Source organism: Haliotis rubra, unplaced genomic scaffold (assembly GCF_003918875.1).
Source record: "Haliotis rubra isolate DU_JTF1 unplaced genomic scaffold, ASM391887v1 Scf106, whole genome shotgun sequence".
Taxonomy (NCBI): Eukaryota; Metazoa; Mollusca; class Gastropoda; order Lepetellida; family Haliotidae; genus Haliotis; species Haliotis rubra.
The window spans coordinates 938,251-953,343 of NW_025764959.1; the positions used below are offsets into that span (position 1 = coordinate 938,251).

The 15,093-nt window shown below is 37.4% G+C and overlaps 2 long non-coding RNA genes across 2 annotated transcripts; one reads left to right on the top strand and one right to left on the bottom strand.

The window, feature by feature from the left end:
• Nucleotides 1-1,493: 1,493 nt before the first annotated feature.
• On the top strand, nt 1,494-2,691 carry LOC124278133. Its single transcript, XR_006898996.1, has 3 exons — nt 1,494-1,720; nt 2,234-2,399; nt 2,584-2,691. It is a non-coding gene; the product is annotated as an uncharacterized LOC124278133 (long non-coding RNA).
• Nucleotides 2,692-3,336: 645 nt separating this feature from the next.
• On the bottom strand, nt 3,337-10,423 carry LOC124278138. The gene is made up of 3 exons (XR_006898997.1): nt 10,414-10,423; nt 4,159-4,168; nt 3,337-3,753 (listed from the first exon to the last, which is right to left on the bottom strand). It is a non-coding gene; the product is annotated as an uncharacterized LOC124278138 (long non-coding RNA).
• Between the last annotated feature and the right edge of the window lie 4,670 nt (nt 10,424-15,093).

A 15,093-nucleotide genomic window follows, 5' to 3' on the forward strand; every position in this document is an offset into this window, starting at 1 on the left:
ATTTATTTGCTCCATATTGGTTATCAAATGTATCACTGTAGGGTAATAAATATTTAATACAACTGTAACGTAAAATACTGTCAAACATAACGGATGCAGTTTTTGTCATTTCCAGAACACAGCAAATACAAATAAATTAATTACAAATCTTTAACAAACGTTTAGCAACAAACGTCGGATTATATAGGCATCTATGGTCAATTAACGTCAGTACAATCCAATTGTATTGTACGTTATAGCAACTGTATTTTCCGTTACAAATGCCATATGGTAATTTCAGTATGTTTTTCATTACCGAGCATGATTACACATGATACATGTCATTAGAATACCTTCATTACACGCATTGATAAACGTTTAACAGTTTGACTTGTACACATATACAAGAATCATAAGGTTGAAAGTTCAACACTTACATACCGATGATTTAACCCGTCAGAGCTTCAGATCATGAGCAGCAGGCACATTGAAATCAGCATGAATGACGCAACATGCATGATATGTTTTCATGGCGTCCTCAAATTTGTTAGTATATTGAATAGCCATATATGGAACTGTAACGTAAAATACCGTAACGTAGAATACGTAACGTAAAATACATCAGTCATTATTGTGAGCCACGCAAGTTAAACAAATGATAACGTGCGAATATAGGAGACGGGAAAAGGAACTAGATCGCATACCCATACAGATGATCACATACATGTGCTCATGTTATGTTTATAACCAATATGGAGCAAATAAATATATTTCCAGGTCGCATAACACATTGACGTTGTCGATAAATATAGAAATGCCAGTGTAAGGCATTCAATATCACTTTAGATGAACTAGAGAATCTATTTGGAAATTCTTGTTTGAAGTTTTACCAAATGTCAATATAACGGTCAAATTCTATATAACATGTGATTACTCTTTTGGTTTATTTGTGTTGAAATAAACTTTAGTTTGTTAAAGGATTTTAGCAAACAGTTAAGTTGTACTTTAGTTTTACATTTTTCTAACATGAAATTATTTTATGTGACGTAAAATACACTAGCCTAGAAAATACTATTAACAAACCATGATACATTGTATCCTTTCATTCTGTACATAGGCCAAGTTGTAACGTAAAATACAACCTTATCTATACTGTATATGCATTCTATCTTCCCAACATATTTATAGTTTTATCCATTACAACCAATGGATTTGATGTTCAGTGTCATCAATAAAGCATGAGTGATTACTCTCTTAAAGTTACTGGATGTATTTCTTTTCTCTTTTGATGCTGTTTTCTTTCTTTTGGAGCACAACGTAAAATACAAAAGAATTGGCGACAGTAGAATTTCATCAACATTGACTAATACCCTCAAATAGTAGGTTAAATGACTACCTCACAGTAAAATTCAGCATGATATCTTCCACAGGATGCATGAAAAGCAGGCCCTCCTATCTATTTGACTAAAAAGAAGCATTATTGGATGTAAAGTAAACTATAATGTGTGTTTAGCTACCACATGCGAAGGAATAGCATTAAATGTGTTGTGAATGCAGCAACTATCGCTGTAAAAGCGGCTGGCATCGGAAGCACTATACAGCCGCTATTTGAACCTAAAGCATCGGCAGCCGAAAACTTTCGGTCATCTCCGATAATTTCCGCGTTTCGCCGAACAACGCCAACACTTCCTGTCGTCACAGCGAGCGAAAAATGGCTGCCGACAGAGGAGAAGAGAAAAGGGTAAGTGTTTCAATCAACGCTTAGCTCCACATACTGTAATTCTGATTTAGAAGGTAGTGTGCATTGAACGCATGTTATCATCCCCCTTTGATAGCAATACTTCATCTTCGTAAAAAATGTATTTTGTGTCTATTATCTGCGTTTTTATATGGAAGTCGAACGGATTTCAAGCTGAGGTCGGCGGAATGAGGCTACCAACCTCCTTTGCTTTGAGTGGATTCTTACATGACTTTAGAAAATTTATCGTGAGGGGATTCAGTGAGGAGCAAATTGAGACTCAGTGTGAATCTGGTATTCGGGGTTATTACGGACGATGACGACTTGAGCAATATTTTCATTGACCGGCTACGTCGGAGAGACCGCAGTTGTATTTTGGCCCATATTTGTAACGTAGTCATTTTAAAACTGGAAGTGAGTGCGAACAGTATGCATTTTATTCGTGTCTAGTTGTGATTGAACCTATATTACAGATACACTTACCAGGCCATCATGTTTGTTTGGGGAAATACACAGTCGCCGAGTGTGCTGGGATCTGGTGGACGGATGGGCGAGATGTCTGACAGTTGTGACCTCCCTACTGTTCCCGAAACTCCGTCGACAGAGATTATACATGGAGTCTGACCAATACAAAAGTCTTCCAATGTGCCAGAGTCACCAGCTGTGATTCTCACACAATGAGGTAGATTATTGCCCTTCAGTTCAGGGTTTTTTTTCGGTTAAATTAGATTGTAAAGATATGTGACAAACATGACACACACACCCCTTTTCATTCCATGTTTAAAATATAACTCATTATAATTAGTTTTGAATAATATTTTCTGAATTTATTTCATAATGTTATTCTCTTGGTTTGACACTTACAGGTCACAGTCTGCAGAAGTGTTCAAGACTTGAGCAACAAGATGACACAAGTTTCCTGGATGTGTCTCACTTAGATGAGACACCGATCAAGCTTCCAGGATAGATGAGACATTGTTGCAGCAGAGACTGAGCACAAACCATCTTTACAGTGTGGGACCTGAGGGAAGATTGTCAAGACCTTAGGCTCCTTGAACCTGCAAGTGAGGCCCCACACTAAAGATGTCAAATTCTCATGTGAATTGTGTGGGACGTTTTTCCTTATCAACCAAACGCTGAAGGAACATGTTGCTAAAGCACACAAACAGACTGGTGTGCAAGGTTTGCAGTATAGTTCCAACATTTCGGGGTATGGAGGAATACAAGTCTGCTCCACGATGAGCATGCACCGAAAAACAGGTTGTGGTAAACTCATAACATAATCTGTCATGACAGTTTTTCATTGGTAGAATGAATGACCATGGCCAGTTGTCAGATCCCAAATACGTAATTTGGAAACCCGACTTATTATTGCCACGATAACCTTACCACCTTTGCTTATTTTAAGTTCATTTGTTTAGATTTAGTAATAGAATTTCCTCAAATCTCTTTTTCTGGTGTTAGAGATTGTAAATTCTTGTTGATGTTGGAAAATACTTGTGCATGCTTGTAATGTTTGTTCATGTGACTTTGTGTTTTGAAAGTAGTAGGAAGGATGCTTGGCTGACCAGGTTATGTGATAATGGCAAAGATAACTAACAAATAACTGGAATGATATGTTTAATGTTGTTTTTATCAACCATGTTAACTTGTAATAAAGATATATTTACAGCCATATATGAAGTTCAAGTGTTTTATTCATTGACAAATCTGAATATGACTTTCTTTGTCCAATGATAATCAGTAGATAAAAATGTCTTATTTTCTGTTTACGTAAGACACAACATCACATCATGTCCAACTTTACAATTCCCATATTTACACATTATGAAAGTGCATATGTAAAAACATAACAGATTCAACACTTTGACATCTGTTCATCACAGTGGGCAACAGAAAGACCAGCTCTTATTAGTCGCTTCATCTTGCTTTCCTTGACTTTGTGGTAGCTCCAAGACCAGGTTCATGCACACTTGACATAACCTTCACCGGTTTCCTCGCACGATGAGCCTACTGGGGGCATCAAACAAGTGGTCCTGTAATAGGATTGAAGAACACTTTTAGTGGAATGCAATGTGTGTGTGTGTGTGTGTGTGTGTGTTAGTGAGGGGCTTAACTTTGACGGAAGAGGACCAACATTATTATACTTGAAAATATCACACCAAGACCTCTGCAAGATAGCAATCAGTTGAAAATTCAGATGATCAAATAGTTAAACCTGTGGAATCACACTGTAAACCATGTCGCACTGATCAGTTAGTCACCTAAACAATAAGCTACCACACTGCTAGATTCTACATATTTAATAATGCTATTAATAGTAAAAAGTAATGGTAAACAAAACTGTCAGCCAGTGTTTGTTAGAAAACGCCATTAGTTAAACATATATAACTTTTTAATGTCAAACAACACCAGCCTTCCTAGTACGGTGTGGGACTTACCTGGTTGGATCTTACAATGCTCTCCCCACAAATGTTGGACTTGTTGACATGTAAACCCACTGGAGGGAAGGTGGAAGCCAGTGACAGAAGGAATTTCTTGAACCTGTAACAATAAGAAATATAGCAATTTCATGAAGTTAAGAGAGATAACGTTTAATCAGCCGTAGCTTTCATTATGGATGGTGGTCATATTACAATGATCTGTAGTCCACAGAGGAAATTCTAAATCAACTCGCCTATATACCCATATGTATCATCCTGCATCTGTCAATAGCTGATATCCCTGGGTCATCACACGCCTGGAACCATTCACGAACCTGAAATGTGTTTAATATCTGTATACCAAGAGTCCAATTTCAACCAATTAACATGTTAATCAACATTGAGATACCAAATGCATGATCATCATATATTCTAATGCAGTTACACCTGACTACCTATGAAATAAGTTACATATTTGCGCAATTGATCATGCACAACTCTTAAGTAATTCAGAATTAAAATCAACAACATATCCTTTTATCAAGTTGTCAGCTGAAAACAGCCATAAACCAACATTCCCGATATTCACCGTAATTTCACTTGGCACAACTGTACTCGAGATCTAAACAAGAACGCATTCACTACTACATATCTTCGACACAACATGCTAACACTGAAAAAATAAACTGGTACCAATGTCCGATTTGGAGAAATCATACCCGCCTCGATTAACTTTCAGCCTGCAACACTTCTTTCAGACACAACTGTGTAACCTAACTTGAGTACACTGACGAGGCCGAACCCTACGGTAACTGATTAAACAAAACACGTATTCCACATCAAATGACAAATCCAGCTGCATATACATGATGGTTGATCAATGATGTGGGTGTTATGCATAAAAGTCAAAACTTCAACCCGCAATATACAAAAGAAACTACTCACCTTGTCACTTGTTTGGTTTCGTCCGCCATTTTGTCGTACAATGTTTTTCCGGAAATGGTGTTGTCATTCAACTACGATCGGTTTTTAACGGATACAGTCGAAGTTATTCCGCTGCATTTTACCGAGTTTCGCATAGCGGCTGTACGCGTATTCCGCTAACAGCCGCTGTCAAATCCGATAGTACCCCTTTTTGTTCGTATATGAACTGCATTAGATAGCAATACAGACGCTATGCTACCAATACGCCATCATTATGATCTCATTTAACGCTTTTTCATCACATAGATAGGAGGGCCTGAAAAGATAACATTCACTATCACTAGTGTTATTTTGGATGCAACAAAATAATATTACAAGGCACATAAAGAAACTGTGCATACAAAAATTTAAAATCTGAATTTATCAAACCTGTGTAGACACATAAGGATTTAAACTCAGAGATAAGTGACATGTATCCAGCATGCATGCACGTGCCACGTCCCGTGACGTCAGTGGGTTCGTTCTTGAGACGTGCAATACGTTGTTGCACGTGCATTCCGGGAAAGAGAAACAGAGCAAATGAATGCCACACAATACTGTCACTTTGGAAAGCTCAGCCCCTGCCCTTGCGATCGTTCAAAAAATTAAACGGCTATTGAAACGCATAGCATGCCAAGGCTCACGTCTGCACAACGTCATGAGGCCAAATGGGATGGTCCGTGAGGGGATGTCTCCACGACAAGTGGCTGCACATTTCCTCTGCCACCGGAACACCATTTCTGCACTGGTGAGACGCTACCAGAACACAAATGACGTCATTGATCGGCCACGTTCTGGACGTCCACGTGTAACAACGCCAAGACAGGACATATGGATAAGGGTGACCCATCTTCGCCACAGGTTTCAGACTGCAGTGATGACTGCCCGAACCATCCCAGGACTTCGCCGTATCCATCCCAACACAGTTCGGCAACGTTTACGTCATCACGGGATCAGACCATGACACAACGTCATCGACAAGCTCGCCGAATGTGGTACCGGAATCATGTCCGCAGACCCTTGTTTTGGTGGAGAAATGTTGTTTTTATAGATGAGTCCAGGTTTAACATTTCCCATAATGATGGACGTCAACGTGCCTATAGACGCGTGGGAGAACGTTATGCACAGGCCTGTGTCTTGGAGAGGAATCGCTTTGGTGGTGGTTCCGTGATGATTTGGGGTTGAATAACAGCACGCCAAAGAACTCCTTTGGTGATTGTTCAGGGCAACTTAACTGGTGTGGGCTACAGGGATCAGATTTTTCGACCTGTGGCAATTCCTTTTCTGCAACGTCATGGCCCTGGGTTAACATTCCAACAGGACAATGCCCGCCCTCATACGGCAAGGGTTGCTATGGATTTATTGCAACACCACAACGTTGACTTACTGCCTTGGCCTGCAAATTCACCGGATCTCTCCCCGATAGAACTTGTTTGGGACGAAATGGATCGACGTCTACGCCGTCTTCCTCATCCGCTAGATAACGTCCTTGACCTTGCAACAGAACTTGAGAGAATCTGGCGTGACATCCCACAAGCCTTCCTTGCACGTTTGATAGTCTCTGTGCGTTGTCGATGCACTGCTGTTCTCAATGCCGATGGTGGACATACCCGTTATTGAGCTTGTGACATGGTCGTTTGACCCCTGTCCCGCTTGTGGACTCGTGACGTCAATGTGATTGACTTTTCAATTGAAATTCTCCCGACTTGTTATGGTCTCATGATCCCTCCATTAAAGTTTATATGTACCTTTGACATTGTTATCATACTTATCAACTGGGATAATATTTTGACAATGCACAGTTTCTTTATGTGGCTAGTATATATACACCGTCGCTGGCGACATGCAACTTTTAACTAAAATGGGATGTTATACATATCGTAAGAATATATTTTTTATGTATTATGGAAATGGTAATGGTAAAATAACACAGAATACCCAATGTATCTGTATTTCCAAACTAACTTTTGTAAAGACGTTAAATATTTTTGCACTTACACTCATGCGACAACGCAATAGAGTAAATGTGCATGTTGAGTGAAATTGAGTGATGGTATACATGTAGGGAATCGAACCCGGGTCTTCGGCGTGATGAGCGAACGCTTTAACCACTCGGCTACCCCGCGGTCCCCCAACTGTTAGGGAAAACACCAGTTTCTAATAGCGTATTAAAACATTTGCAACGAAAAGGCATATCTATATATCTGGAATACTCCACCATTTCAATAATGATATAAACTGGTCCTGCTCCCCCTACAGGTATTCCGGGTGGTATATCGCATATAACATTTCGTTTTCAATGGTGGATAAATCTGACGTAAGCTCATCAACATTCAGTAAAATAATTTTGCATGTCAAAACATGTCCTTATTATATAGTATCTCATATAAAAACAAAACCTTCTTAACTCATTAACTTGTTGGTCCCTGCCTGGCGCTCGGCATTAATGGGTACAACAAGGACTGGTCGGCTCGGAGTCAGTATACTGTGTCTGAGTGGGGTATTCATGCTTCACTGCGGCATGGTATCTCAGTGGGCTAGCACTATAAAACCAGCTTCAGTCTGGGCTAGTACAAGCAGCCGCACATACACATACACACGCATGCACGTCGCCATAAGAGCGAAATATTCTCAAGTACGACGTTAAACCCCATTTCACCCCACCTCTTAACTCATTAAGCCTGAGAGCCACTTCACTGCTCAACACCTGGAACCCCTCGCTGACTGCCCGGCTCGCTGAGCCGAGACTAATTAGTGCTATTCATACCTGATTTCCCTGGTAGGTTTCGGGGATGACAGGAAACTGTCCAGTCATATGAACAAGTCCTGATTGTTTATTTGTGCACATGGGAAGAAAACAGGTGTGAATACAGATCATATATAGCAACAGTTTATGTAATGTTTTTGCAAGTATCTCTAGTAGAACTTTGATGGCTTGTATATTTATATTTTATCACATATGTATGGCAGTCATTGTATTCTTGTATGTAAGATATGAGACTTACATAAACAAATTCTCTCTCTCATATCATTGTGTGAGGTTTAATTTTACAAAACATCTATGACAATGACAGACTGTAAAGAAGAATTTACTTACATGCTTTATAATCTTCTACGAATAGTTTTTGCCGATACATTGCTAGTGTATATTGAATATTTTAAGAGAAGTACTAATACGCTAGTCTGTGACTAACAAAGAGCAGATTCATAGTTTGTCACTTCGTTTCATCTAGATTTAGCGCAGAAAACATACGTCATCATACGAACATACATGTCCATATTGTATAATACATATTCCTTGTGAAACAAAGAGTCACGTGGTCAAACTTACCGAATAAAACGTTTGGTATCTCAACTGTTCAATATAGTGGCTGATCACTTGTTATCTATGACCAATCGTATCATGAAATACCTGTCACAGAGGAGTGAGTGTGTATGGTTTAACGCCGCTTTTAGCAATATTCCAGCAACATGATGGTGGGGGACACCAGAAATGGGCTTCACACATGGTACCCATGTGTGGAATCGAACCCGGGCCTTCGGCGTGACGAGCCAACGCTTTAACCACTAGGCTACCCCACCGCCCCTTGTCACAGAGGAAGGGCACGTTTGGTCACTTAACAGCTTGGATAGAGATTGATTATTGGCTATATCGTTGACCAATTGATATGCTGGGTTCTGGCTGTATCAACTCCAGCTATCATGTAACAGTTTGTGTATTGTAAACATACATAACCGTAACGATGTATGAAATATACACATAAGACAAGTGGGAGTAGATAGACATTTGGGCGAGTTTATTTGTCCCCAGAGATCGAACACACATTTATTAGTGTTTTTCGATAAGTAAAACATTCACGATTGAAATCCAACCCTTGAGTAGTGATAGTACTTATTTCCATTTACATTTTGCTCACACAACTAGTTAGAGTTGTATTTCGTACAGGGGCCATCGACATGTTATACAATTTCAAAGATGACAATATATGCTAACATGTACAATGTCTCATTTAATTTTATACTCTATAATAAAAAACTTCGCTCTTTTTTTCAATGCAAGAAAAATAAACTTATCAAGATTGTTAACATTGTAGAATTGAAAGACAATAACCTGATACATTTAGTTTCACATGGATTATTTATGTAGTATTGTGGGAGCAGGATGTTTCTCAGATCACAGTAAAATGCACATTCAATACTAAAGTGGTACTCTGATTCAATGGTAAGTACAATACACAGAGGGCAGAATCGCTCATGTTGTGATATATTTACTTTTCTCCCATATTCCAACATTAAAGGATGGTCCGAACAACGAAACTTACTAAAGCAAAACGAAAAACATTGCCCTTAACCAGTGACAGATACTCTTCAGAATTACCCTCAACTTGATAGTTTTATACAACTTTAGCTTAGAATAAACTTTTAAAGAACTTAACCATTCTTGAGTATCAATATCAATGCATCTCTGTTACACTGACTTATAAAATAATCAACATCATTAACCCCCTGATCAAGCCAAATTTGACCAAATCCATATCTAAATAATAAATTCTTTACATCTAGAGCCCAATAGTTGATACCTTTGGAAGCCATAATTATAAACATGTTTCAATATTACATTTTTCTCTTGAGCCAAAAGCATTAACCGATATTTCATGATTTTTACAAACTGGTTAACTTTTACAGAGTAACGTCCAAGTTCATCCCTTGCAACAACATTGGGAGTGTTCCTTGATAAATGTAAAACTGACTTACAAAATTTATAATAAACATTAGATGAACAGAGAGATGAAAGCCCCAGACTTCGCAACCATACAACGTGATAGGTAAAATTTTAACATCAAATATATGTAGGGTTACAGATAAGGGAAGATTATGGAAATTTTTCAGTGACATTTTAACACACTGGAGAGCCTTCCATGCTTGATGTGCTAAAGTGTTTTTGAGTACAAAAAAAGGAACCAGAGCTGGAAAAATGGATACCTAGATATTTATAGGTAGGAACAATTTCTACAGAAAAAACATTTACAGAGAAACGAGCATACTTTTTAAGAGGTCCTGCGTTTCGAAAAACAATAACTTTAATCTTGTTGATGTTAATTTGAAGCTTCCAGTCTTTACAATACAAAAATGTTTATCCAATTTTTTTTGCAACCCTAAAACAGTGCTATCAAACATTACAATATCATCTGCAAAGAGAAGAATGAATAATTCTAAAAAATAAAAATTAATATTTTCTGGTTATCTGCTGCTATAAAATCAACAATGTCAGTAATAAAAAAGAAAACAAGAAGGGTGAAAGTCAAAAACCTTGTCTTACGCCATACAAACAATCAAAGGCTGGTGTGTAACCATTTTGTGTTGAGACACAAGACTTCACATTTTGGTACATACTTTTTAAGAGCCTGTACAGTTTACCTTTAATATTTCCAAGCCAAAGTTTGTACATTAAACATTGTCAATCAGCAGAGTCAAAGGCAGATTTTAGGTCAATAAAGCAAAATTACAGTCCTCCTTTAATCAATGATAGGTACATGTACTTTCTAATAACTGTATCTAAATTGAATATATTATCCTCGGTTTGGAGGCCAGCTCTAAATCCTGCTTGTTCTTGAGTGAAAAAGTGTTCATGTTCTGCCCACTCTGTCAGTCTATTGGCAATGACTTTGGCAAATATTTTCCCTGACAATTCCAGGAGTGTTATAGGTCTAAATTTAGCCGGTCATTCACACTACCCGTTTTATGCAATGGAAGTATTACCCCTAGTATCCATTCGTTTGGATAAATTCCTGTGGCTAGAATTGAATTGAACAGTTTCACAAGCATATGTATACAAGTCTCGTGTACATTTTTTCAGACTTCCACAGACACGCCTCTATATCCTGGAGCTCTGCCAGCGGGCATGCTGTTTATAGCGTTGACCATTTCCTGTTGAGATATTACTTTATCAAGCCCAAATTCATCAGAGGTAGTCTCAATAAGATTATCACTTATTGAATCAACGAAAGTCCGAACGGATTCCTGAAATTCTTCGTTCACAGCTGAATTAAATGTTTCTCAAAATATAAGTTCCAGTCAGATGCTGCAATACTGTAATACGTTTGTAAACAACGTGCCTTTACTATTTTCCAGAAAGCTTTAGTGTCTTTTTTTGACAATGTTTCCTGAAGTCGAATTGTCAACTCCTCTGATGCTAGACGCGCTTTCGTAACACACAGATGTTTGTATTTATTCCACGCTTCTATATATCGACGTCTATCATCAACTCGGTTAGTTGAGTGAAACACACGTAAAAGCTTCCTGGCCGCGGCTCTATACTGTTCACAGTCGTCATCAAACCAATGATTGTTACCACTATTTCTCATGAGATTCTGTGAGACAGTTCACTTACACATATTTGCACAAGATTCAAGAATTGAATGACATAATCGAGCAGCTTCACTAACATCACCACATTTTATTTGCTCATTAAACTGATTTATTAGCTCCATACTGACAACAAGGGCGTAACTACATATGTATTCTACCGCAGGTTGTTATTTCTAGATCGAGAGAGGTGTTCAATTACCTCATTACTGGAGTCTCATTGAATGATTATATGCATGTGTATCGATACCGTAACTGATATACTATCCTGCTTTTATTGACGATTGATCAATAGAACCTGAGTTCATTGATACACGTGATAATTACACCGGGTCAGATAATTACTGAGACCACATACAAAAGTTTTAACACTTTATTTTATTTATGCATTGTTTTATGGGTTTTATGTGTCTCGTAGACCTGTAAATACCAGACAGATGTTTCATATGTGAAACAGAAGATTTCATATATTATGTAAACATCTGCGTGACACAATAATGCTTGACATACATTTGAATGGTTTATATGTAATAGCCTATGATATTACTTCTGCCTATGTCTACAAATTGTTTGAATTACCAACTGTGTTTTGTAACAAATGTAGTTAAAGATTTCAGTGTTGTAATAACACTGACATGTATATATATATTATGAGCCGATGCAAAGGCGCAAGTTATCACTTTATATTCGATGAGGTAATATTATCAACTTTAGAATATGAAATATAAATAGTTACAATTCAGTAAGATTTGAATTAGTAACTAAATTTATGTCTAATCTATTCGAGCTTGGATGTGTAATTATTTGTGTTTTCGATTCATTATATGAAACATGACAACGCAATAATACCAAAAAAGTAAATTCAAACTATTCTGTTGTGTTTAAATTCTTTGTATGTCCTTGACATTTCGTTTATTGTTTCGTATTTTTTACTAGGGAGTTGAAGAAAATATAATCTTCAGTAACCTGTAACCCATTACATCTAATTCAATCAATGTGCATGAAAAAGTATTCTAGTGTCCACTCCAAATGAAGATTACCAGACACTTACCTCTGTAAAAACATGTCATACTCCTCTTTCTCGCCGATATGTGTTCATTTGATATTAGATAGACTGACATATTAGATGATCTCCATATTCTGGAAATGTTAACAATGAGTGATTATGTTACACTAATGGGTGACTTTAACGCAAGATCAAGTACGTTATATGATTACAGTGAGTATGACACGTTCCTCATTGAGGAGTTCGAGTTAGGCGAAACTGAAGATATTTCGCCTGAAAGGTATCTAAATAAGAACCATCTCCCGTAAGAAAGGTCATCGCAGGATCATGGGAAAGTAAACAACTTTGGTTACAAACTAAAAGATATTTGTAAAAATCTGAATTTGTTTATATTGAATGGAAGAATGGATAAAGATAGAAATGTAGGTAAAATCACCAGCAATGACAAAAGTTTAATTGATTATGTTCTTACTTCTCCGCTTTGTCTTGAACTATTTACCACATTTGACGTGTCGGATTATACACCTTTGACCTCAGATGTTCACTGCCCAATATCATTCACATTGAATGGTGTAGCAAATGATAACTCCCAATCACTCTCTCAAGCCCCAACCCCTCAAAAAGATTCTATACCGACACCTAAACATTACAATGTAGAAAAGAAAGTTGAATATCGACAAAACAGATACTTACTAATTTCGCTCGTTATCCAACCACGCAGACTTATCGATTATTGACAAGCTCTCGGATAGCCTCGGGCACATGCTAGTTAACGCCGCACGTGAAACATTCAGTACGAGAAGACACGCGCACCATATCAACCGTAAAAAATACAAACAAACCTTGGTTCGGTAAAGAATGTAGACACTTTAGACGCCGATTTAATAAAGCGAAACGCCGAGTTAAAACATTTAACACCCCCGCCAATGTTCAAAGACTTCGAACAGAATCGCAAGCTTACAAAAAAATGTTCAGATAAATATATCCGAATCTATAAAACCTCACTCCAAAGAACGTTTAGAAATAATTTAAAGAAATCACCAAAGGAATATTGGAATGCCCTGAAAGGTAGACGCTACACTGGAATTGAAAAATGTCCTACTATCGATTCTTTTATAATTATTATAGAGCTTTAAATATCAACGACCAAGGTGACGACGAGAGAAATGAGTCCACACACGAAAAAGCAGATTTTGATCTTGATTGTAGCATATTAAATAAAGATATCACCCAAGAAGAAATAAAGAGTACAGTTACACAAATTAAGAGAGGTAAAGCCACTGGATTAGATAATGTCGAAAATGATTATATGGCTGACTCAGTGGATATTCTATGCCCATTTTACGTCGACTTCTTCAACCTTATACTTTCAACCGGAAATCGTGGCTAATCGGTATTATAAACCCGTTTACAAAAATAAAGGCGACCAAAATGACCCCAATTGATATAGACCAATAACAATCTTGAGTTGTATGGGAATGTTTTTCACAAGCATTTTATTTAAATGCTAGACTTTCGGAATTTCTAGAGATGAACAATTTAATTACTCCTGCACAAGCGGGTTTCAGAAACAGTTTTACAACCATAGATAACATCTTTGTTTTACATATCCGTGCTAATGTAATGTCGACTCGATAACAAAAACTCTTCTGTGCGTTTATTGATTTCACGAAAGCATTTGACACTGTTTGGAGAATCGGTCTGTTGACAAGGATACAGAAAATTGGAATTCATGGTAAATTCTTTACGCTCATCACAAACATGTATGATCACATTAAATCAATTGTACAATTCAACATTGACTCTTCCTGTTATTTTCCTTGTTAAAAGGTGTTCGCCAGGGAGAAAATTTTTCCCCGCTCTTATTCTCAATCTTTTAAATGATCAAGAAAAACACTTGTATGAACACGGCTCCGATGGAGTTAAATTGGATATGTTCAGTGAAAGTGAAGTACAAGTGTTCTTACAACTTTTAGTACTATTATATGCTGATGAAACTAATCTTTTGGAAAAACAAAGATCTTCAAAAATCGCAATACTCATTTTATGATTATTGCGGAAATTGGAAATTAAACGCCAATTTATCAAAAACAATAGTCGTTGTTTTCGGTGCTGGGCCGGCTAAAACATCAAGATTAGAATTTAAATATGGAAACAGAAAGTTAGACATCGCAGATAGCTATGTTTAATTAGGAATAGAAATTCATAGAAATAAAGGAATGGTTACCAGTATTAAAGGAGAATTAGGAAATGCAAAAAAGCGATGTACTATCTATTAAAGAAAGCACGAAATGTAAATCTACCTCTTGATTGTCTCATGTGTTACGAGAGTGGTTTTTGTTGTAATTTGTATTATCATTGATTAAGTGATAGTTATTATGGGTCACAATGTTTAAAGTTTTGGGTGTGGGTTGTGGGTCACATTTCGCATCATGAATGGTCAATGGCAATAGTATTTTTTAGCGGTGCGCCTTTATGATAGTGCTCCAGAGTTGCCTCCCTTGGCTTATTTCTGTTTTGACCGGTCGTACGTTCCACAGATTTCCATAAAGTTCTCAGTGGATAAAGAATGTTCTAGACTCTGTGTCAGTGTATATAAAGGCTGGTTGCTGTGTTGA